The 22818-nt window shown below is 44.2% G+C and overlaps 1 protein-coding gene across 4 annotated transcripts in view; it reads left to right on the forward strand.

The window, feature by feature from the left end:
• The first annotated feature begins 7774 nt into the window (after positions 1-7774).
• The window catches only part of TMEM121 (transmembrane protein 121), a 408432-nt gene continuing 393388 nt past the window's right edge, over positions 7775-22818 (forward strand). For 2 of the 4 annotated variants that reach the window (XM_073609826.1, XM_073609829.1), the window contains exon 1: positions 7775-8439. The gene's annotated coding sequence lies outside the window, so the exon portion shown is untranslated. The remainder of the gene's footprint in view (positions 8440-22818) is intronic. The other 2 variants (XM_073609825.1, XM_073609824.1) reach the window with 2 other exon arrangements.

Genomic DNA, 22818 nt, shown 5'->3' on the forward strand with positions numbered 1-22818 from the left:
TCTCCCGACATCTGTATATTTCAACCTCACGTATGCTTGATGGCCCCCCTCAAGGATGACTTGGTGGTGTGGGTCGATTTTTTTAACGACCTTTAACGGAAGGTCCTTTTTTCAGACTGATTTTGTTTTTGCTCTTGATTTTCGTTTGTTCACAGACGCAGCAGGCTCGAAAGGTTTTGCGGCAATATGGGAATCGCATTGGAGTTGTGGTGCTTGGCCGGAGGCATGGATTCGGAAAAAAGCTACTAGAAACATTGTGCTGCTTGAGCTCTTCCCAATTTTGGTAGCAGTGTCGCTTTGGAGAACATTTTTTGCAAACAGGCAGATTCTGGTGGAAACCGACAATAAAGGGGTCCTTTTCGCCGTCAATTGCCTTTCTTCCAGCTCTTTGTGGTTAAGATTTTGCGTCATCTGGTCTTTTTATGTTTGAAATGTAATATCTGGATTAAGGATAAGTACACACCGGGAGTTTTAAATACTATAGCGGACTCTCTTTCCCGTTTCCAGATGCAGCATTTTCGCCAATTGCTCCCTGGGGTCCACCAGTCCGCGGAAGGGATGGAGTGCCCAGCCTACCTATCTCATTTAACAGTGGTTGTTGAAGCTTTTAGACACTCAGTCGCTCCTCATACATGGACGGATTACTCCGCCGCCTGGAGGAAGTGGATACATTTCACTGAAACGAATGGATTCGCTTGGGAAGCTCCCAAGGAGTTCTCACTTTTTTGGCCTTTTTGATGGGTAGGCTTCATTCTTATGGGTTTTTCGCAAAGACCCTAGCAGGGGTATCTTTTTTCTTTTGAATGAGAGGTTTTCCATCCTGTTCTAGTTTTTTTTACAGTAAAACAGCATTGAAAGGCTACAGGAAGAAAACTTTTGCCCCGGATGGTAGATGGCCTATCTGTTTGGATATTCTTAAGCGCCTTTGCGAGGCCACACTTGTGGTTTGCTTTACCAGTGTAGCGCTAGTAGATTTTTAATCTACCGCTGATAGGTAAATCTTGTGGGTTACTTGTTAGGTGAAGTTAGATTTGCCCCTGTTAAAGCTTGGCTGAGTTGCGTGTAGTTCCACACTGCGCTGGTGGGTGTCGTTGTCACCATGGGCTGGTGTTGGAAAGGCAACGTGTTGAAGCGTATGAGTGCTCCTCTATCCCGGGGACAACTCGGTGGAGGTGGTCCTCCGAGTTGCATTCTGGGAGAGGGTATTTATGGGACAGACGCCATGTTTAGGGGTTAGTTTTTCAGCCACCTGCTGGCCCTCCTGGCCGACAGGTATGCGTTAAGAGTACCACCTCGTGGTCCTCCGTTCCGGAGGCCCACGTCGCTGGGGCGTGTGGGTGGGCCCAGAAGACTGTCTGGGGCCTACCACAGCAGCAGAGGAATGGTCCTGAGCTGTCTATCCTGACTGAAGAAGCTGGACAACTGAGGAGATCCCAGGGGAGGACCCGTCATGGAAGGATCATGCAGAGTGCTGGTCTGGAGAGGGGCCTGGTGACTCAGTTGGAGGACGTATCCTGAAGTAATCTTACTGCATAGTACTGCCGGGTTGGCTTAAAGGTTCAAGTACTGTGTCTGACATTCATCCTAAACCAATACATACTGTGGCAGAGGATCATACAGGTTTTGTTCCAAACAAGTCTGTGGCAGAGACTTTTGTTCGTGCTATGTACTGGCTGCTAGGCAAGTGAGAGAGGCCTGTCCAGGCGGGCAAAGATTGAATCCCACAAAGAGAGTGCATCCAACTACAAGTGTTCAATTCCAAATAATGTTCTAAAGAATACTAAGAAAAGGTATTTGAGCTTCCCTGCAACTTTCCTTCTGCCTCTTTCCTGCTACTTCCTTTATTACTTGTTCATTAAAGCATTGGAAAACATACTCAAGTGTTTGGTGCTTATATCGTCCAGAGTTAAACTCAATGGGACCCTAGACCCGGTGCTGGTGAAACAGAGGTATCAAGAGAGAAGGTAACAGCCCGCTTTAAACCAGCAGCTCCACTGAGAGTTATTGCTACAAGTGGGGGCTCATCCGGGATTTGTCGGCCATCAGTTTCTCGCAACCTAGAGAAGTGTTTCACCGGGAGTTTACGGTGAAAGCTGGACTTTGTCAATTTCTCAGGAGAAGAAGAGATTAAAAGTTGCAGGACTTTATTTCTGACTGCATAGGCGGCGGGCGCCAGTGAAAGCCCGGGAGCTACGTGATCAGAGGAACAAGTGGGAGGAGCCTAGCCTACTTGATACCGCGTGGGACGCGTGTGTGTGTGTTGGCGCCAGAGAAGAAGAGAGGCCTCGTGACCGTGCTGAGAAGATCAGAGTGTGGCCATGTCTTTTTCGGTGATGCAACCAACTGTGGGGCCTAAGATGTTCCCTACCAGCACCGCTGCGGGTACTATGCTGACCGTAACCTTGCTTACAGATACCGGCATTCATCTGAAACCGCAGGGGAGGTTTGTTCTTTATACAGTTGGAGATATTGAAGGACTGGGCATGCTTTGCCACAAGTGTGAAGGACTGGTCATACATCTCCGTCCATTTGTTCGCTGCCCACAATGTGGAGAATATTTGTTTGTGGTGGAGCAACCTACCATGTCGCCCCCTGCTTGTCGTATGGACTGGGCTACAGGTATCGCCACAGTAGAAGCTGCTACTACTGCTGAAAAAGAACGGCAAGCCGTGATTTCGCCTGTAATCACCGAAAGTGTTCCTGAGAGAGATACTGCGGTAACCGACTCATCAGCGGACATTACTTTGATTTCCGCGTCCACTATGCCTATCCCTGTTGTACCTGTCCAGAGGAAGGTGGGATATGTAAAGGCTTCCCGCGGCCGTGGTCGAGGCCTACCCCAGAGACTGCCCGAACCGGAGAAGTCCACGTCAGGAACTGGTGAGAGATTAAAGGGGAATGTATCTGGGACTTTGTGTAAATACTTGCTGGCAGAAGAGTTGAGAGATTCGGAGATAGATTCCATGTTGGATCTCTCCGGTGATGATGATTTATTTGAGACAATGTCACAAGAACTGTTATGGGCTCAGGGTGAAGACGTTGCTTCTGCCTTAACTTTCTCAGAATGGACAGCCCTGGATTCTGGGAGAACATCACCTTGTGTGGAGCCGCACAGTACTGTCGGGGAGACATTGCCTAAAGTTACTACTTTGTTGCCGACACCCATCGGGTCTATGGTGAGCAAGTCATTGAACTCTTGTGTGCCCCCTGGTTTGGGGAAAAATAGATAGTTGCCTAAACTTGCACATTTACAGAGAATGCTTAACAAGCGTGTGACCAGGGAATATGGTCTGGAGTTCCCATATGTTACCCAGGACATTATGCAGGATATTGAAGCTAACCGGGAGCTTTGGTACAGTGAAGCTGTTTGGGAATATTTGTCTGTGCCTAAGCCTTTCCGGAAAACTGGATGTTCTGTCGCTATGGATGAACCCTTCAGTGGATGTTTCCTACACTGGAACTATGGTCGGCACATTTATGCTGACAAAGTGGTCATTTGCAGACCAGGAAAAGATGATGTGGTGTACTTTATTACTACAGTGGATAAACAAGGAAAATCACTGACATTGCCAGATCCTCGGTTCTACTGGTGATTATGGATAAAGAACTGTGGGGTATGTAGATAGATAGTGTCAGTGTTCAGAGATCTTCCAGGTCAAGATTTGGTGTTCATCTCTGTGTTTCTAAATCCAAGGCCCGTGTTTTTTTTGCTAGCCGGACTTCCTTCGTTTAAAAGATATGACATACCTAAATATATATAGGGATGGACTCCTCAAGTTATTTTAGTTGGTTCCTTAGTGGGAACATAAGAAAGATTATGGGAAGAGATTTTCATTTTTTTAAGAATGAGACTTTGCTCCTAAACTGTATATATCTTGTGTGTGTGTTTTAATTTTGTTTCTTTTCAGGAGCAAGTGGACCTGCTATCAAGCTGTTAGGCTTTTCAGCTAGATAGATAGTGGGGTTGCAATAGTCTTAATGTGGTTTTGTTTACGGATGTGAACATATTGTTTAAAAGAAAAATGTTGAAATTGTAATATCTCTCTACTGTCTTCTTTCTCTTCTTTACTTTAATCCAAGTTTTAAGCTCAAATACCTACTCTCAGGCTTGGGAGTTATTACTTTTTTTTTTTTGACAGACGTTGAGGACAACATCTATTGTAGTGGGGAGAGTATGTAGCGCTGGTAGATTTTTAATCTACCACTGATAGGTAAATCTTGTGGGTTACTTGTTAGGTGACGCTAGATTTGCCTCTGTTCAAGGTTGGTTGAGTTGTGCGTAGTTCCACACTGCGCCGGTGGGTGTCCTTGTCACCATGGGCTGGTGTTGGAAAGGCAACGTGTTGAAGCGTATGAGTGCTCCTCTGTCCCGGGGACAACTCGGTGGAGGTGGTCCTCCGAGTTACATTCTGGGAGAGGGTATTTATGGGACAGACGCCATGTTTAGGGGTTTCGTTTTTCAGCCACCTGCTGGCCCTCCTGGCGACAGGTATGCGTTAAGAGTACCACCTCGTGGTCCTCCGTTCCGGAGGCCCATGTCGCTGCGGCATGTGGGTGGGCCCAGAAGCCTGTATGGGGCCTACCACAGCAGCAGAGGAACGGTCCTGAGCTGTCTATCCTGAGTGAAGAAGCTGGACAACTGAGGAGATCCCAGAGGAGGACCTGTCATGGAAGGATCATGCAGAGTGCTGGTCTGGAGAGGGGCCTGGTGACTCGGTTGGAGGACGTATCCTGAAGTAATCTTACTGCATAGTACTGCCGGGTTGGCTTAAAGGTTCAAGTACTGTGTCTGACATTCATCCTAAACCAATACATCCTGTGGCAGAGGATCGTATGGGTTTTGTTCCAAACAAGTCTGTGGCAGAGACTTTTGTTCGTGCTACGTACTGGCTGCTAGGCAAGTGAGAGAGGCCTATCCAGGCGGGCAAAGATTGAATCCCACAAGTAGAGTGCATCCAACTACAAGTGTTCAATTCCAAATAATGTTCTAAAGAATACTAAGAAAAGGTATTTGAGCTTCCCTGCAACTTTCCTTCTGCCTCTTTCCTGCTACTTCCTTTATTACTTGTTCATTAAAGCACCGGAAAACATACTCAAGTGTTTGGTGCTTATATCATCCAGAGGTAAACTCAACGGGACCCTGGTGAAACAGAGGTATCGAGAGTGAAGGTAACAGCCCGCTTTAAACCAGCAGCTCCACCAAGAGTTATTGCTACACCAGTTATGAGGCTTTGCTGTTTAAAGTGGTTTTTGTGTTGGCTTATTTTGGGGCTTTTCGGATTTCCGACTTGATTCCAGCATCCAAAAGGAGTTCTTTTGGAATGCTCTTGAAACATGTGCTTGTGGAACAAGGTCGAGTATGCCTTTTTTTTTTTTTTGAAGCAATCTAAAACTGACCAGTTGGGCCGGGGAGAATGGGTGATTCTAACAGCCTGTGGGGATGTTTCCGTTTGCCTAGTGGCACCGGTGAATGGGTTTTTGGCAGCACGTCTGGATGGGTCTCCCCTCACGCAGTCTCAATTTTCTTATGTCCTGAAACACTGTTTGGGAAAATTGGGTTTCCAGAATTTGAGATTTTCATCCCATTCATTCAGAATAGGGGCAGCATCTGATGCTGCGGAGAAGGGTCTCTTGGCCAAAACCTTTATGGGTATGGGAAGATGGAGGTCCAATTGTTTTAAGAGATATATCAGACCTAACCTTTCACTTTGATTTCCTAGGTTTTCAACATTTCGTATGGATTCTAGGCCACTCTTACTGGACACGGAAGCGTGCAGCTCAACGTAGGTACTCAGTTAACTTATCTTTACAGCCGGAATTCTTCGCTCTGTACTGGAAAGGTGTGAGAGGCCTGAAGTGGCAGCATCTATATTTTCATTTATCACAATTGTATCAGTCATGGCCACCACGTCAATTCTAATAGTTCATTTAGGAGGTAATGACTTGGGTAACAGTCGTATTTTGGATCTTTTATTTATGATGAAAAGGGATCTTTATCGTTTTCATTTGACTTCCCCGGATACAGTCCCCGTTCCATAGAGTGATGGAAAAAATGAGGAAGAGGGTCAATCGGGCAATGGCTAAATACTTGCCACTTTTAAGGGGTTTTGCTTATGGGCACCTGGATCTTGAGGGAGGAATCCCAGGGCTTTATAGACAGGACGGGGTCCACCTTTCAGATGTGGGTGCCAATATATTCAACCTTGGGCTGCAAAGCAGCATTGAAATGGCTGCGCATTTGGGGTAGGCCCGGTCTTGTTTCAAGTCAGCTGGTGGGGACGTATTTCTTTATTCAATAAAGTTATGATGCCCGAGTTCTGATAACTGGGCAAAAGTTTGCTGTATGTTTGATTTTATATGACTATTGAACTAATATGTTTGGTCCTTATGATTTATTGTAAACCAATAAAATGCTGCGGCCAGTTTTTGCCAAATGGTGTGTGTGTGTGTATTACTCTACTATACGATTGCACCCGGGGAATTAAGGTAAGGGGTGAGTGTGGCCTGCGGTCCAATTATATAAATTTCATTTGGGTACAGTGTTGCATGACAGTGCTATTACAAGTTAAAGCAGCGCCGAATATCAAAAAATGGCCTGGTCATGAAGGGGATAAAATCTTCAGGAGCTCAAGTGGTTAAGGTTTGCCACGGGATGTGTACAACTCTGGGTGTCTTCTTGTCCTACTTCTTTTTTTTCTTTTTTTTTTTTTAACAGTAGAAATTTATTGACAAAAATAAATCTCATTGTACATGTAGATAACATAACGAATACAGCTTGTAGTGTAACCACACATTTTTATACAGTCATAGTACCTTCATAGACACCTACATAAATCAGCCATAAGACACAGCATAAGTCTCGTAAGTACATCCGGTCTGGAACCCTAAGACATGAGCCACAATAAAATACATTCCATAATATATGTTGGAGTGGACTAACAGCTATCACAAATTGGGGAGAAAGAATGAAACAGTTGGGGGGGGGGGTGAAGGGGGAAAAGAAAAAAGGAAGCAAATGGGGGAGTGGGGTCTATCAAAAACAGGAGGATGTGGGAAATTTCAAAAAGTAAGATTCCTAGGTGCAACCCAGGTCAACCAAATCTTGTCAAATTTTTGAGGCAATTGCGACCAATATATGTGAGCCGGTATAGAGGGAGCACTGCATTGATCTCCAGGCTGCTATTGTAGGGGCCTCCTGTCAGTTTCCATTTTGTGAGTATTGTTTTCCTGCCATAATCCTTGTCCTACTTTAGTTGATGGCAAAATGGTGGCCAAACGTATGGCTTTTACCATCCCCTCTTTATTTTATTTCAGGTACTTGTATAACGCCGTTAATTTTAGGTAACGCTTTACATATGCATTATACTTTCACATCAGTCTTCGACGCTTGTGCTGATGAGCCCTAAGAGATTTTACTAAAGCTGGCCATAGCTGGATCCCAATTTGGCCGAGGTACTGGCTGAATTTTGATCTATCTATGGCCATTCTCGTTCGAGAGTAGTTGATCTAATAAATAACTCCTCTTGAACAGGACTGCTGGTAAATTTTTGTTCGATCAGCAAATGCAGCCAATCGGCTGCAATGCTGATCAGTGTATCCTGATAGTAGAGGGGTCTGTATTGTCAGAATTCAATAAGCTCAGCGGGGAGGAGTCCCGCATCCACCTCATTAACATGAATAGGGAAATATGTTCAGTTTTTTTAGCTCAAAAATGGATTAATGTATAGAAAGCTTTAATGAGCCTGGCTGCTCTGTTAAAATCTGACTGTCATGTGGTAACTAGCATCAATTGAACTGATGAATGCCATTCCTACAGCTGGAATCTCGGAATCCATTCTGCTAATAGAGCTTGCATGCAGCAAGCAGAGGGACGAAGCACAGACAAGTGCACATGATGGGTGGGAGCTACTCTACTCTATTCTTCGTAGCAGAAACGAGGAGAGCATCTTCGCTGGTTACCTACTTCCCTTTCCCCTCCTCCTCCTCCTCGACACAACACTCTTGCACTGTTCCTGGCATTTCTCCTACAAATGACTGCCTGAATGCAGTGCTGTGTGATTGGGAAGGGAAATGAAGCCTTCCAGACAGGAGGAAAGAGGTGGGCGAGCTTCCCGTCATATCTTTCTGTGCAAGCACACTGCCAATGAATAATGCAGAGACTCCGGCTGGACGGCTTGTCAATAGACACATACAAGTCGACCACAAGCAATGATTTTTTTTTTCTTCCTAATTCTGTCAGCGCTGATTTTCTTTTCCCAGATACAAGTGGATGTCTGCTGTTTGTCTTAATGGTGAATCGTTATAGCGGGAAACAGCAACCCAAGGAGAAAATCTAATCAATGTGAGGTACTAGTGGCCTTTGAAGAGCTGCGAGTTCTGTGAGGTACTGGTACCCGGATGTTGCAGTTGTCTTGGTTTGGACCCCCAGTCTGACTGAAGGTAAGGGAACTATACATTCCATAGCAAGGGACATGATGAAGACAGTCTGCATTTATTAGATATATATGTTCATTTTCTATATAGGCTCCTTGAAGCAATGACTGTATAACTAAAGCCATGCCCCAGGTAAAAAAAAAAAAAAAAACACAGTATATTTATTTTCTATATCAAACAAATAAAAAAGCAAGGCTATTAGCCTCTAGTATGGTATATAGCCATCAAACTCCAAGGACACGCTGAATAATTCACCCAATCAATTTTCTTTAGCTACCAAACAGAATTTTAAAGGGAATCAGCAAACATGGCTGTTGCTTGCAGTCCTCATCGTTGCATACTGTGAATTATGAGTGTGGTGGCTAGAAGACGTATTCTCAAAATTCAGGAGTTCGGTATATTAAATGGATAGATTTATGGGCAATGAAATCTAGTATTTTATTTTTGAATTTTTTACTTGTTGTAGTTTTATATATGGATATTGTGTTGTTGTTGTTATTATTATTATTTTGTTTGTTTCATTGCAGTAGTTCCAAAATGAAACAGGCTTGGGCCTATATGAAAGAAGAGTTTCAAGCAGTATTAAACCCCCAAACCGGAAATGTAATATATTGCAGCTTACCAATCATTAGATGTGGTGCCTGCATTAGCTTTTTTTTTCCCCCCTCTGTTTTCACCTGGTGATCTTGTCAGTAAAACACCTCCTGTATTAGAGTGCCTCCACTCTGGATGAAGGAGCAACAGAGATACCTTTGGACAGCAGTATTGTCAGTCTTAAAGAGAAAGTAGTCTTCCTTTTTAATTGTACCTACAGGTAAGCCTTATTATAGGCTTACCTGTAGGTTCTGTAAATATCTCCTTAACTTGCACCGTTTAGGAGATATTTACTATATGTCATTACAATGTCATTGGCGCATGTGCTCTGAATAAACGGCCACCTGTGCCGTTTCTTCAGGGTCCTGTGCTGTGACCGGCAGCTCCCACACGCATGTGCGGGAGTGACATTATCGCGGCTCCGGCCAATCATAGTGCCAAAGTCCGCAAACCCGGAAGAAACACCGGTGAAGATGTCATCCATCTCAGCGGTGTGCGGGCGACGCTGACAGAGCTTCGTTTTAAGGTAAGTATTTCATAATGAGCTAGTATGCAATATCTTAAAGTTTTTATTTTTTAATATTTTTTTTATTTCTAAAGGGTTTACAACCTCTTTAAGAGGGGAAATGTTAAATATACTAACAGATTTTGATACACTAACAAATTGAAGCTAAACTCCAGCTAACACTTTTTAACCAGTTCCATACCAGGCCATAGTAAAATGACGCTGGTAGGAAAACTCTCCCAACCTGGGCCAGCATCATATGATGTCCTCCCGTTCTCGGCGCTCCTGTGGGCCCCCGGGGGCCCGCAGTGTGGTGATCAAAGATAAGGCGTGTCCCTCGGGACACAGCCCATCCCAGATCAGTGTAAAGAGCAAATAAAAATAGCTCTTTACCACGTGATCGGCTGTGTCCAATCACAGCCGGTCACATGCACTGCCCTCGTGCGCACCCCTAGGGGTGCGCATAGCAGCGGTCGGGGATGAGGCTTGTCACCCTGACACTGCCCATCCCCAATCGTGGTAAAAAGCCAATGAAATAGACTTGGTTGGACACAGCCGGTCACAGGATGCAAACAAACCGCTGCAAAGAGTGGTTACCAGGTTCTCCTCCTCACACACCGATTGTGTGTGTGAGGAGGAGATTGCGGTAATAGTTTGTTACCACTTACAGTGCACACCAACACACACTGATTGCCCCCCCCAGTAATAAAGAGGACCTGTCACCAGCCCATCAGAGTACCCGAGTACCTGTCACCAGCCCATCAGATTACCTGAGTACCTGTCACAACCCCTCAGATTACCTGAGTACCTGTCACCAGCCCATCAGAGTACCCGAGTACCTGTCTCCAGCCCATCCAAGTACTCAAGTACCTATCACCAGCCCATCAGAGTACCTATCTGCAGCCCATCAGAGAACCCAAGTACCTATCTGCAAACCATCAGAGTACCTGTGACCAGCCCATCAGAGTACCCCAGTGCCTGTGACCAGCCCATCAGAGTACCCCAGTGCCTGTGACCAGCCCCCCTCAAAGTACCCGAGTACCTGTCACCAGCCCATCAGATTACTTGAGTACCTGTCACCAGCCCATCAGAGCACCCAGGTACCTGTCACCAGCCCATCAGGGTACCCAAGTACCTGTCACCAGCCCATCAGAGTACCCAAGTACCTGTCACCAGCCCATCAGAGTACCCGAGTACCTGTCACCAGCCCATCAGAGTACCCGAGTACCTATCTGCAGCCCATCAGAGTACCCAAGTACCTATCTGCAAACCATCAGAGTACCTGTCACCAGCCCATCAGAGTACCCCAGTACCTGTCACCAGCCCATCAGATTATTTGAGTACCTGTCACCAGCCCATCAGAGTACCCAAGTACCTCTCTCCAGCCCAGCAGAGTACCCGAGTACCTAGCTGTAGCCCATGACTCATAGAATATACCTTGGGCTGTGTGCTTTCAAAAATAAAATGTTTAAATTGAATTAAAATTTTTTGGTAATTCCACTATCCTGGTGCTCCAGGACCTTCAAAAGTGTGATAGGTAGGAATAAAATTAGATGTATAATTTATGCTCCTAGAATGCCTAAAGGTACTACTTCAATGTTGGACCTCTCTATGTGGCCAGGCTCTGTAAAAGTCTCACACATGCGGTATCGCCATACTCGGGAGAAGTAGCAGAATCTATTTTGGGGTGTAATTTTTGCTATGTACATGCTATGTGTTAGAAATATATAAATTGACAACTGTGTGTAAAAAAAAAAAAAAAAAAGTTTTCATTTTCTTTCCACGTTTTCTGAATACTCATGTAAAAAAATGAACTGTTCAAAAGACTAATTATGCCTCATAGAATATACTTTGGGGTGTTTGCTTTCCAAAATGGGGTCATTTTGTGAGTTATTCCACTGTTCTGGTGCTCCAGGGCCTTCAAAAGTGTAATAGGTCGTTAGGAAATTTTATGTGTAATTTATGCTCCTAGAACGCCTGGCAGTGCTCCCTGCATGTTAGACCTCTCTATGTGGCCAGGCTGTGAAAAAGTCACACACATGTGGTATTACCATACTCGGGAGGAGTAGCAGAATGTATTTTGGGGTGTAATTGGAAGTATGCATATGCTGTGCGTGAGAAATAACTTGTTATTATGACAATTGTGTGTTAAAATAAAAATTTATTTCTTCAATTTCCCAAGAATTGTGGGGAAAAATTACAACTTCAAAAAACTCGCCATGCCTCTTACTAAATACCTTGGACTGTCTACTTTTCAAAAAGGGGTCATTTGGGGGAGTATTTGTACTTTCCTGACATTTCAGGGCCTCGAGAAATGAGATAGGCCGTCAGTACATCAGGTGTGATCAATTTTCAATGATTACCTTGTAGACTCTATAACTTTCACACAGACCAAATAATATACACTTATTTGGGTTATTTTTACCAAATATAAGTAGCAGTATAAATTTTGGCCCAAATTTATTAAAAAAAGGTTGCAAAATGTTATCATAGAAACTAAAAAAAAGTGTTTTTTTTTTCCAAATTTTCATCTTTTTTTTTTTCACTTATGTTGCAAAAAATAAAAAACCCAGTGGTGGTTAAATGCCACCAAAAGAAAACTCTATTTCTGTGAAAAAAAATGCTAAACATTTTGTTTGGGTACAGTGTTGCATGACTGAGTAATTGGCATTCAAAGTGTGAGAGCACTGAAACCTGAAAATTGGTCTGGGCAGGAAGGGAGTAAAAGTGCTGTGTATTGAAGTGGCTAAGGAGTTACAGCTACAGTTTTTATCTTTTGGGATAAAGGTTTCATATAAATGAATAAAGGCTGACCATTGTAAGCACCCCTGTCAATTTTAAACGTTTTCAACCCTCTAACTACTACATCTGCAGGACAGCGTGTTCTATTCAAAAACAACAGACTTAGTGGCTGGATCACCAGGTGAAAATAAAAAAAAGAAAGTCTTTTGGCCCTTTCACGTGGGCTTTGCAATCAGGTCTGCCTGTCAGTTTTTCAGATGGACCCGATCGAAAGCTCCATGCAGCCTTATAGATCCGTGAATGTAAACTGACTTGTGTCTTTTTACACCTACCTATCTCCAAGTCCATCCAGGTCTGGAGAAAAAATGGAAAATAACTTTTCTGTTTTCCAGATCAAAACATGATACCGGAGTCTGTTTACATTTGGACACCCATAGATCTATCACAGCTAACATAGAGGGGCGTTTAGAGGCAGAAAAAATGCGTGTAAAATGGGAGGCATTAGCTGCAGTGTGCATGAGGCCTTAAGCCTGATTTACACCTATGCATTTTTAGTGCTTTTTGCATTTTGCATATTTGCACTACAGTCCATTTAACATGGTTTCCTATGAAACACGTTCTGTAGTACAAAATGAAAAAAGCACTAAAAATGCACAGGCATAGCTCCCAACTGTCCCTGATTTCGAATGACTCTCCCTGACTTGGAACAAAGTCCCTCTGTCCCTCTTTCCTCCTCATTTGTCCCTCATTTTGGTCTGCTCTATATAGTTGTGTATAAAATGCATTATTTATCTTTTAAAAAGTGTTTCCCAGTGCCAAACCTTTTATCCAATTTCTAAATGGCTGTGTCTGTAAATTTCAAAAGCCAGAATAAAGGAATAATAGTGATTAAAAAAAAATCACTTGGGGGTTTGACTAATATTTTTTTTTGTATAAGTCTCTTTTAAGGGGGCGTGGCATGGGTGTGTCTTATGCCTATATACTTTTGCTAAGAGGTGTCCCTCACTCTGATCTCAAAAAGTTGGGAAGTATGCATAGGTGTGAATCAGGCCTTAAAGCGGGGGCCCACCTATCTATCGTTTTTTTTTTTTTTTTGAGTTCATTCACAAACTTTTCTTCTCAGCATTACATACTGACATATTGTGTGTAATATGTCCGCCTGTGTCAGATTTCGTCGGAAAGAATAACTTATATTATTCACTGCAGGCGGTTTCCATCTTCATTGTGGACATTTGAAGCCCACAAGCATTTATTTCCTGAATGTGGTGAATGCTGTGCTCCCAGCATTCACCACTCGTTCCCGCACATGCTCAGTGGCATCCTGGGAAGCCTGAGACTAGCTCCCAGGAGTCTGGGAGAGGCTAGAAACACGCCTACTCCCACGGGAGGAGCGTTGTCAACCTAGGAAAGGGAATGTGTTAAGACTAGATAATACCCTCATAACTCCCTCTCATCACCATAACAGGAATGCAACCCAACACAAAATCATAAACATTCAAAAATGTTGGATTTCTTGTATTTCTTTGTAACAAATGAGTTTACACTTGGCAAACACATGCAGCAGGAAAATTTTTTTTTGACCTTGTCTCTTTGCTAGACTTTTATAAGTTGTACCTTCCCAAAGAAAAATATCCCACTCTTCACAATCATGCCTTCTTCATATCATCAGTTTTGGACAGCACATATTTGTGAGCCACTATTTTCAAGGATGAAGAACACGAAGGCCAAAATAACTGATGAGCACCTTGAGAATTCATTGAGAATTGCTACTACATCCATCAAACCAGATATTGATGCGTTAGTTTCTCAAAGACAGTGTAAAATATCGCATTCGTTTTATGTTGCCCTTTTATTTTTATAATAAAAATATTATCAAAAATGAAGTTTTTTTTTTACTCAGATAGGTACATTATCTATATCAGTGATCGTTAACTGATGATCTGTAGCTATCCTTAAAGTGGTTGTAAACCCACTTTGAAAAAAAAAAAAAAAACCTAACACCTGCAAGACAAAGGCATAATGAGCTAGTATGCATGGCATACTAGCTCATTATGAAATACCCACCTGAGATCAAAGCCCTTGCTGTGGTGCCCATACACAGCACCGGCTGGCGCCATCACTCTCGGGGGTTACTTTCGGGTATCGCAGCTCTGGTGCTGCGATTGGCCAGAACCACGATTACGTCACTCTGGCACGGCACGCGGTAACGGCACACTCACTGAAGCAAGGGCACATACGTTTGTGTCAGTGCGCATGTGCCGCACATGAAAATATAGGGGGTATCTCCTAAAGCGTGAAGATTTAGGAGATATCCTGGGTAGCTACAGTTAAGCCTTATTATAGGCTTACCTGTAGCGAAAAGTGATCTGTAAAGGTTTACAACCACTTTAATGTTAGTGTATTTTATGTGTGGCCCAAGACAATTCCTCTTCTTCCAATGTGCCGCAGGAAGGTTAAAAGATTGGACATCCTTGTTCTAGTGTATTATCTTCAGCTTACTCCCACACCCAGGGAGCCGCAGGTGCCGCATACAGTCTGCTATAGAAGTGAATGGCTGTACAGTGCATCTGGAAAGTATTCAAAAGCGCTTCACTTTTTCCACATTTTGTTATGTTATGGCCTTATTCCAAAATGGATTAAATTCATTATTTTTCTCAAAATTCTACAAACAATACCCCATAATGATGATGTGAAAGAAGTTTGAAATCTTTGCAAATTTATTAAAAAAAAAAAAAATCACATGCACATACTGTAAGTATTCACAGCCTTTGCCATGACACATAAAATTTGGCTCAGGTGCATCGTGTTTCCACTGATCATCCTTGAGATGTTTCTACAACTTGATTAGAGTCCACCTGTGGTAAATTCAGTTGATTGGACATGATTTGGAAACGCAAACATCTGTCTACATCTGTCAGCACTGTGGTCAAGGCTTGTAAGCCGGAACGCGTGAGCCCCTGTATGTTTTTACTCACTTTTTTATGCACCGATAAAGAAGCAACAAGGACGTTTGGAGTTGCCGGCTCTATTCTTTGTATTGAGACAGAATATCAACCTAAAATCTAGAAAAAAAAAAACATGATACAAATGTTATAAATTAAGTTGCAGTTTAGTGAGTAAATAAGTATTTGATCCCCAAGCAAAACATGACTTAGTACTTGGTGGAGAAACCCCTGTTGGCAAGCACAGAGGTAAGACATTTTTTGTAGTTGGTTACCAGGTTTGCACAAATCTCAGGAGGGATTTTGGTCCACTCTTATTTACAGATACTCTCTATATCCTTAAGGTTTCTTGACTGTCGCTTGACAACTCAGCTCCCTCCATAAATTTTCTATGAGATTAAGGTCTGGAGACTGGCTGGGCCACTCCATGACCTTAATGTGCTTCTTCCTTAGCCACTACTTTGTTGCCTTGACGGTAGTGTTGGGCGAATGGTTCGGCCTGAGCATGAATTTGGGCCAAACATTGGCTGTTCGGCGAACACCTGAATTGTCGAAGCATTTGACCATTCGTTTGGCCCGCCATGCGCCTCACAATGCACTGAGTGCCGCAAAGTACAAATTCATCGATGTACTAGTACATTGCTGATCCCTGTTGGGCTTATATGTAATGTTCTTTTTTTTCATGCAGCCTGTGGGCTGAACGAAAAAAGAGAACCTAACAGACGCTATACCCACCCTCTTCTAAAAAAAGGATCCTTCCCAGAGTAGCTATTTGCAGTGTGATATTGGAGTGGAGATAGATAGAACAGGGCTCTGTTCATTGCTACTAGCAAGTTAGTGTGCTATTGTGAGTGTCGAGTGTAAGTATAGTGTGACTATAGTGATAGTGCAGCGTGAGTGTAGTGTGACCATTAATTTTTTCTTTAGTGTCAGTTTAGTGTGAACATAGTGATAGTGCAGTGTGAGTGTTATGCGACCATTCATTTTTACTTTCATGTCAATTCAGTGTTTCAGGGCAAGTTTACTGCAGTATATTGAGGTGCGCTAGTGCACGTTTGCTGCAGTATATTGACGTGCGATAGGCTACTTGCACACTGAGGCACTTTAGAGGCGTTACAGTGCTAAAAATAGCGCCTGCAAAGTGACTTTAAAGCACCTCTCCTGTCACTCCAGTGTGAAAGCCCGAGGACTTTCACACTAGAGTGGTGCACTTTCGGGACGTTAAAAAAAATCCTGCAAGTAGCATCTTTGAGGCGCTTTAGGAGCAGTGTATACAGGAATACATATGTATAAAGGAATACATATCTCTCCATATGGGATATTGCTGAAGCCCCTGTTACTGTGGACTGACAACAGGTGGAAGGGTGTTGTTTGTTCTACCCTTCTCCTCTCTATTACTCTCCCCCTTTAATTATTTGGATACTCACGGTGTATCTTCTTCCTCCCTCGGTGAACCATATGAGTTTAGATTCATATTTATATATCCTTACGCCGTCAGGTATGTCTTTTATATACTATCACCTATTTTAATGTTTAACCACTTAGTGTCCGCGCTATAGCCGAATGACGGCCACAGCGCGGCCCTGAATTTCCGGGAGACCATCATATGACGGCCTCCCCTTTGCACGCTCCCTGCGCGCGCTGTGATCACCGAGTCACTGAGACTCGGGTGATCACAGATCCGAGTAAGGGGCCGATCCCGGCCCCTTTCCACGTGATCAGCTGTCGGCCAATGACAGCTGATCACATGATGTAAACAAATGCTCGGTAATCGTTTTTTTCCAGCGTGAGGAGAAAAAAAAGCAGATCACCGGCTTATGTGCAAGGGACATTGGTCCCGAAGAGGAAGAGGCAATTTTGCCTCATCTGTGCCCACCAGTGCCACCTGCCAGTGCCCACAGTGCTCCCTATCAATGCCCATGAGTGCCACCTATCAATGCCCATGAGTGCCACCCTGAGGCACAGGGGCTCACTGTCGTTTATTTGGTGTCAACTCTCTTGTTTACACTAGATACTCATTACTATCATATGCCTATCGTATGTTTTTAATTCTTTTTTACTTGACCTGTTTGATATGACTTATTGTTAATAAAATATATTTTTGTATATATCATTGTCCATTTTTGCCTGTAAAGTCCCATTTTGGCGCTCTGTGGCCCTTTACCTCTTCACTTTTCCAATCAAGTTTATATGGATGTGGCTTTAGGAGTGTTATTTCAATTTTTGCGAGCAGTGTATACACTGCTCCTAAAGCACCCCTGCCCATTGAAATCAATAGGCAGCGCCGCCGAGGTGACTTCAAAGTGCAATGTCGCTTTGCGGGAGCTTTTAACCCTTTATTCGGCTGCTAGCAGGGGTTAAAAGTGCCCCGCTAGCGGCCGAAAAGCGCCTCTAAAACAACTGTAAAGCGCCGCTAAAACTAGCGGCACTTTACTGCCGATGCCCCATGCCTCAGTGTGAAAGTGCCCTTGGTGCAGTTTACTGCTGTATATTGACGTGCGTTAGTGCACTTTTACTGCAGTATATTCAAGTGCATTAGTGCAGTTTTATTGCAGTATATTAAATTGCGTTTGTGCTAGTTTACTGCAGTATATTGATGTGCGTTAGTGCACATTTACTGCAGTATATTGACGTTTGTTAGTGCACATTTACTGCAGTACATTGAATTGCGTTAGTGCACTTTTACTGCAGTATATTCAAGTGCGTTAGTGCAGTTTTATTGCAGTATATTGAATTTTGTTAGTACACTTTTACTGCAGTATATTGAATTGTGTTAGTGCCCTTTTACTACAGTATATTCAAATGCGTTAGTGCACTTTTACTGCGGTATAATGAAGTGCATCAGTGCAGTTTTACTGCAATATATTAAAGTGCATCAGTGCAGTTTTACTGCAATGTATTGTAGTTTGTCAGTGGAGTGTGTCTGTGTAGTAAGTACTCAAGTTAAAGTGCACCAAACACCACTTTCCATTGCTTAAAGTGCATCCAAATACACATTTCCCTTTCTCTATTACATTTCGGTAATAAGCCCCCCCATCATGTCTGGGAGGCCAACAAGGAGAGGCAGTCATTCCCATAGCACTGTGAGGGGGCCAGCAGTGTCTGTGTCTACAGGCAAAGGTGGATGTGGTCTGTCTTCAGGCAGGGCACCATTTGCTCTGTTTAGCTATGTTGCCCGTGCTATCCAACCACAGCATGCAGAGGAGGTGGTGGACTGGCTTACTAAACCATCCTCATCATTCTCATCCTCTGTCACTCAAGCAGAGACTAGTGTGCAGTCTACCGCAGCTGCCAGAGTGGCTTATTCTGCCCCCTTGTCCACAGCTACTCCTGCCATAGCCCCAGCATCATGCATGGAGGAGTCAGCTGAGTTATTTGAATACACCATCAGCCACTTGCACCTTGACCATGCATAGGCATTACTTGATTCTGAAGTTCTGAGGTTGAGGAAGGTAGAAACATGAGCCTACAGAGAGGAAGAACACAGGTAAACAACAAATTGGCAGTCATATCCCCCCATCCGCAGGGTATTGCCATGTTGGCTCCAGTGATGATGAGGATGGAGGGGATGATGATGAGGTCACTGAGGTGACTTGGGTGACAGATAGGAAGTGAGGGTGAGGCACAACCCGAACGAGGCAGCCATCATTTGAAGAGTAGAGAGCAGCCACCCTATTCCATCACATTGTGGAGCTGTTATCTCCCGGCCCACTTCCCACAGCTCAGCTGTCTAGGCCTTTTTTAGCACTTGTGCAGCCAATCGCACTGTTGCAATTTGCAAACTTTGCCTCAGGCAGATCAAGCATAGCAAGAACACCAGCCATTTGGGTACCACATGCTTGACAAGGCATTTAACCTCCCACCACTCAGCCTATTGGCAAGAGCACCTGAAACCACACAAAAGGGACACAATTCTGCTCCTCCTTACTCCTCATCTTTTAGGTCTACCCCCGCTATATCTCATGACCTCTCATCAGCTTCCACTGACAAGGATGATGGTACAGCGAAGGGTGTCACAGGTCCTTGCAGCATGTCTGCCAGCAGCACACCACCAGCTGTAGACTATAGACGAGTTCTTGCTGGAAAAAAAACATTTTAAGCAACAGACAGCATGGGTTCATGAAAGACAGAAGTTGTCAGACAAACCTGATTTCTTTTTATGAAGAGGTAAGTAAAACCTTGGACAGAGGGGTGGCTGTGGACGTGGTTTACTTGGATTTTGCAAAAGCGTTCGATACAGTTCCGCACACACGGCTCATGTGTAAGTTAAAGTCTACAGGCTTGGAAATATCAGTTTGTAAATGGATACAAAACTGGCTAAAAGACAGAATTCAGAGAGTAGTGGTTAATGATTCTTACTCTGAATGGTCTAAGGTTATCAGTGGTGTACCCCAAGGTTCAGTGCTGGGACCCTTACTCTTTAATATCTTTATAAATGATATTGGGTCTGGGATCAAAAGTAACATTTCTGTCTTTGCAGATGACACCAAGCTATGCAGTGGAATAACGTCCTTGCAGGATGTCTCCAATTTACAAGCCGACCTCAATGCACTGTCTAATTGGGCGACTATGTGGCAGATGAGGTTTAATGTTGAGAAATGTAAAGTTATGCACTTGGTGGCTAAGAATATGCATGCATCATACATACTAGGGGGAATCCGTAGTGGAGAAGGATCTGGGGGTTTTGGTAGATCATAAGCTCAATAATAGCATGCAATGCCAAGCTGCGGTTTCCAAAGCGAGCAAAGTCCTTTCTTGTATTAAGAGAGGTATGGACTCCAGAGAGAGAGATATCATTTTGCCCCTGTTCAAATCATTAGTAAGACCTCATCTGGAATATGCAGTTCAGTTTTGGGCACCAGTTCTCAAAAAGGATATCGGGGAACTGGAGAAAGTGCAGAGAAGGGCAACCAAACTGATAAGAGGCATAGGGGAGCTCAGCTATGAGGAAAGATTAGAGGAACTGAATTTGTTCACTCTTGAGAAGAGGAGAATAAGGGGGGATATGATCAACATGTTCAAATATATAAGGGGTCCATATAGTGAACTTGGTGTTGAGTTATTCACTTTACGGTCAACACAGAGGACAAGGGGGCACTCTTTACGACTGGAGGAAAAGAGATTTCATCTCCAAATACAGAAAGTTTTCTTCACAGTAAGAGCTGTGAAAATGTGGAATAGACTCCCTCCAGAGGTGGTTCTGGTCAGCTCAGTAGATTGCTTTAAGAAAGGCCTGGATACTTTCCTAAATGTACATAATATAACTGGGTACTGACATTTATAGGTAAAGTTGATCCAGGGAAAATCCGATTGCCTCTCTGGGATCAGGAAGGAATTTTTTCCCCTGCTGTAGCAAATTGGAGCATGCTCTGCTGAGGTTTTTTGCCTTCCTCTGGATCAACTGTGGGTATAGTATTGGGTATATTTGATTGTACGATTTTTTATTTATTTTTTTTTTTATGGTTGAACTGGATGGACTTGTGTCTTTTTTCAACCTGACTAACTATGTAACTATAGCAAAAACTATGGCAAATTTCTCTGCCCCAGCTGTTGCAGTGGGAAAAAAAATACAGCCACTGCCACCCACATGCCCAGCGTCTAAATTCAAGCTTGCCAAAGCTGCTGGCTTTAGAACTCCTGCCTTTCCGACTGGTTGATTCTGCCACCTTCTATGATTCAGTAGAATGTGCTGTACCACAATGGCAGGTTCCCAGTCGCTACTTCTTTGCATGTAAGGCCATTCCAGCTCTGTACCACCACGTGGAAGGCAATTTTGTGGCATCGTTGGGCATGGCAGTCAGCCACAAGGTCCACGTTTCTGCTGACACGTGGTCCAGCAAGAATGGTAAGGGACCCTTTATTTCATTCGCAGCACACTGGGTAACTCTGCTTGCAACTCGGAAGACTGTAGGACAGGGCTCAGTGCTGCAGCTTGTTTTGCTGCCACGTCTTCATACAGTTGGTGGTGATGATGCAAGATTTTGTCAGCTCCACACCCTACTCCTCCATGCCCTCCTCTGCTGAATTGTCTTATGAACCACCAGTACCCCTAAGCGTTCAAGGGGATATTCAATGAATCAGGCTAAAAGATACCTTGCAGTGCTTCAGCTGGTCTTTCTAGGAGACAGGAGCCACACTAGAGCAGAGATTCTTTCAGCTCTGCAGGGGCAGGCCCAGAGGTGGTTCACACCACCCCAGCTGGAGCCAGGAATGGTGGTTTGTGATAATGGCACTAACCTACTGTCTGCCTTTACACAGGGAAAGTTGACGTGCCATACCTGGCACATGTCCTCAGTTTTGTGGTGTGTGGTCTTAAACGGGTACCCAGGGTTGGAAGATCTGCTAAAGCATGCCAGAAGAGTCTGTAGCCATTTCAGGCGGTCATACACAGCCAGTGCTCGGTTGGCTAAAATTCAGCGGAAATTCCACCTCCCCATAAACCGCCTGATTAGTGACATGCCTACCAGGTGGAATTCAACTTTGGGAATGCCGCACATGAGGCAGAGGTCCAATAACGGGTGCCTATGTTAGTATGGCACAGCGACAGGCTCAGGCTGGCTCTGCTTTTTTTCCACACACCAATGGCTGCTGATAAAGGATGCATGCACTGTACTGTGACCATTTGAGAAGGTGACAAGGATGAGAAGTCATGACAATGCATGCATCAGTGACCCATTCCCTGTTGTGTTCCTGCTGGAGCATACTCTGCATGGCATTATGGACAGGGCACTCGCGGCAGAGGAGGACCTCTCTTCCTCTCAAGGCCCACTTTATGCAGACATCATTCTTGCGACACAACAGAACACACAAGAGGAGGATGATGATTGCAGTTTTGCTGGCATTGAAGCAGAGGAGGACATACATCAAACCTTAAGTGATGGTTTTCCCTTTGGGAGTAGTACGTGGCTGGGAGGAGGCAGTTACAGCTACTATAATCCTCAGTGACCCGAGGACTCTGCTTCTCATGTCATTCTTCAAAGCCTGAAAAAGGACCCACAAATTTGTTGCATCAAGGAGAGGGATCACTATTGGTTGGCAACCCTCCTTGACCACCGTTACAAGGGGAAGATGTGAGAACTCATCCTGTCCTCAGAGGGAGCAGAGGATGAAGTATCTCGAGGATACCTTAAAGAGAAGTTTTTTCAGATTCTGTTAGGTTGCAGTCTCATGGGAAGCCTAGTTTTGAGGCTTCTGTTGGTCAAGAGAGGGGCAGTGGAGAAAGGGGCCTGCCTCAGTAATGCTTTTTAAAAAAATGTTTAGTTCTCGGTGCCCAGGGCTGTCGGCTTCCACATCCCATCGGCAGAGTCTGCGTCATATGGTGGGAGATTAACTAGGGGCGAAAACAGACATGGAGAGTTTTCCAGTTCATGATCCACTGGGTTACTGGGTCATGAGAATAGACCACTGGCCAGAACTTGCTCAGTATGCAATTGAGCTGCTGGGTGTCAGGCCTGGCTCAGCCCTTCCTTCTCTGAGCTGGCCGCTCAGCTGTCGGCTAATTGCCAGCTCTCATCTCTCTCCACAGTTAACCAGCTGTTGTGGATCTGCTCATCAATCCTGCCTACTTAAAGGTATCCAGCTCACTTCATTCCTACCTTTGCC

The sequence above is a fragment of the Aquarana catesbeiana genome, linkage group LG13, assembly GCF_042186555.1.
Source record: "Aquarana catesbeiana isolate 2022-GZ linkage group LG13, ASM4218655v1, whole genome shotgun sequence".
Taxonomy (NCBI): Eukaryota; Metazoa; Chordata; class Amphibia; order Anura; family Ranidae; genus Aquarana; species Aquarana catesbeiana.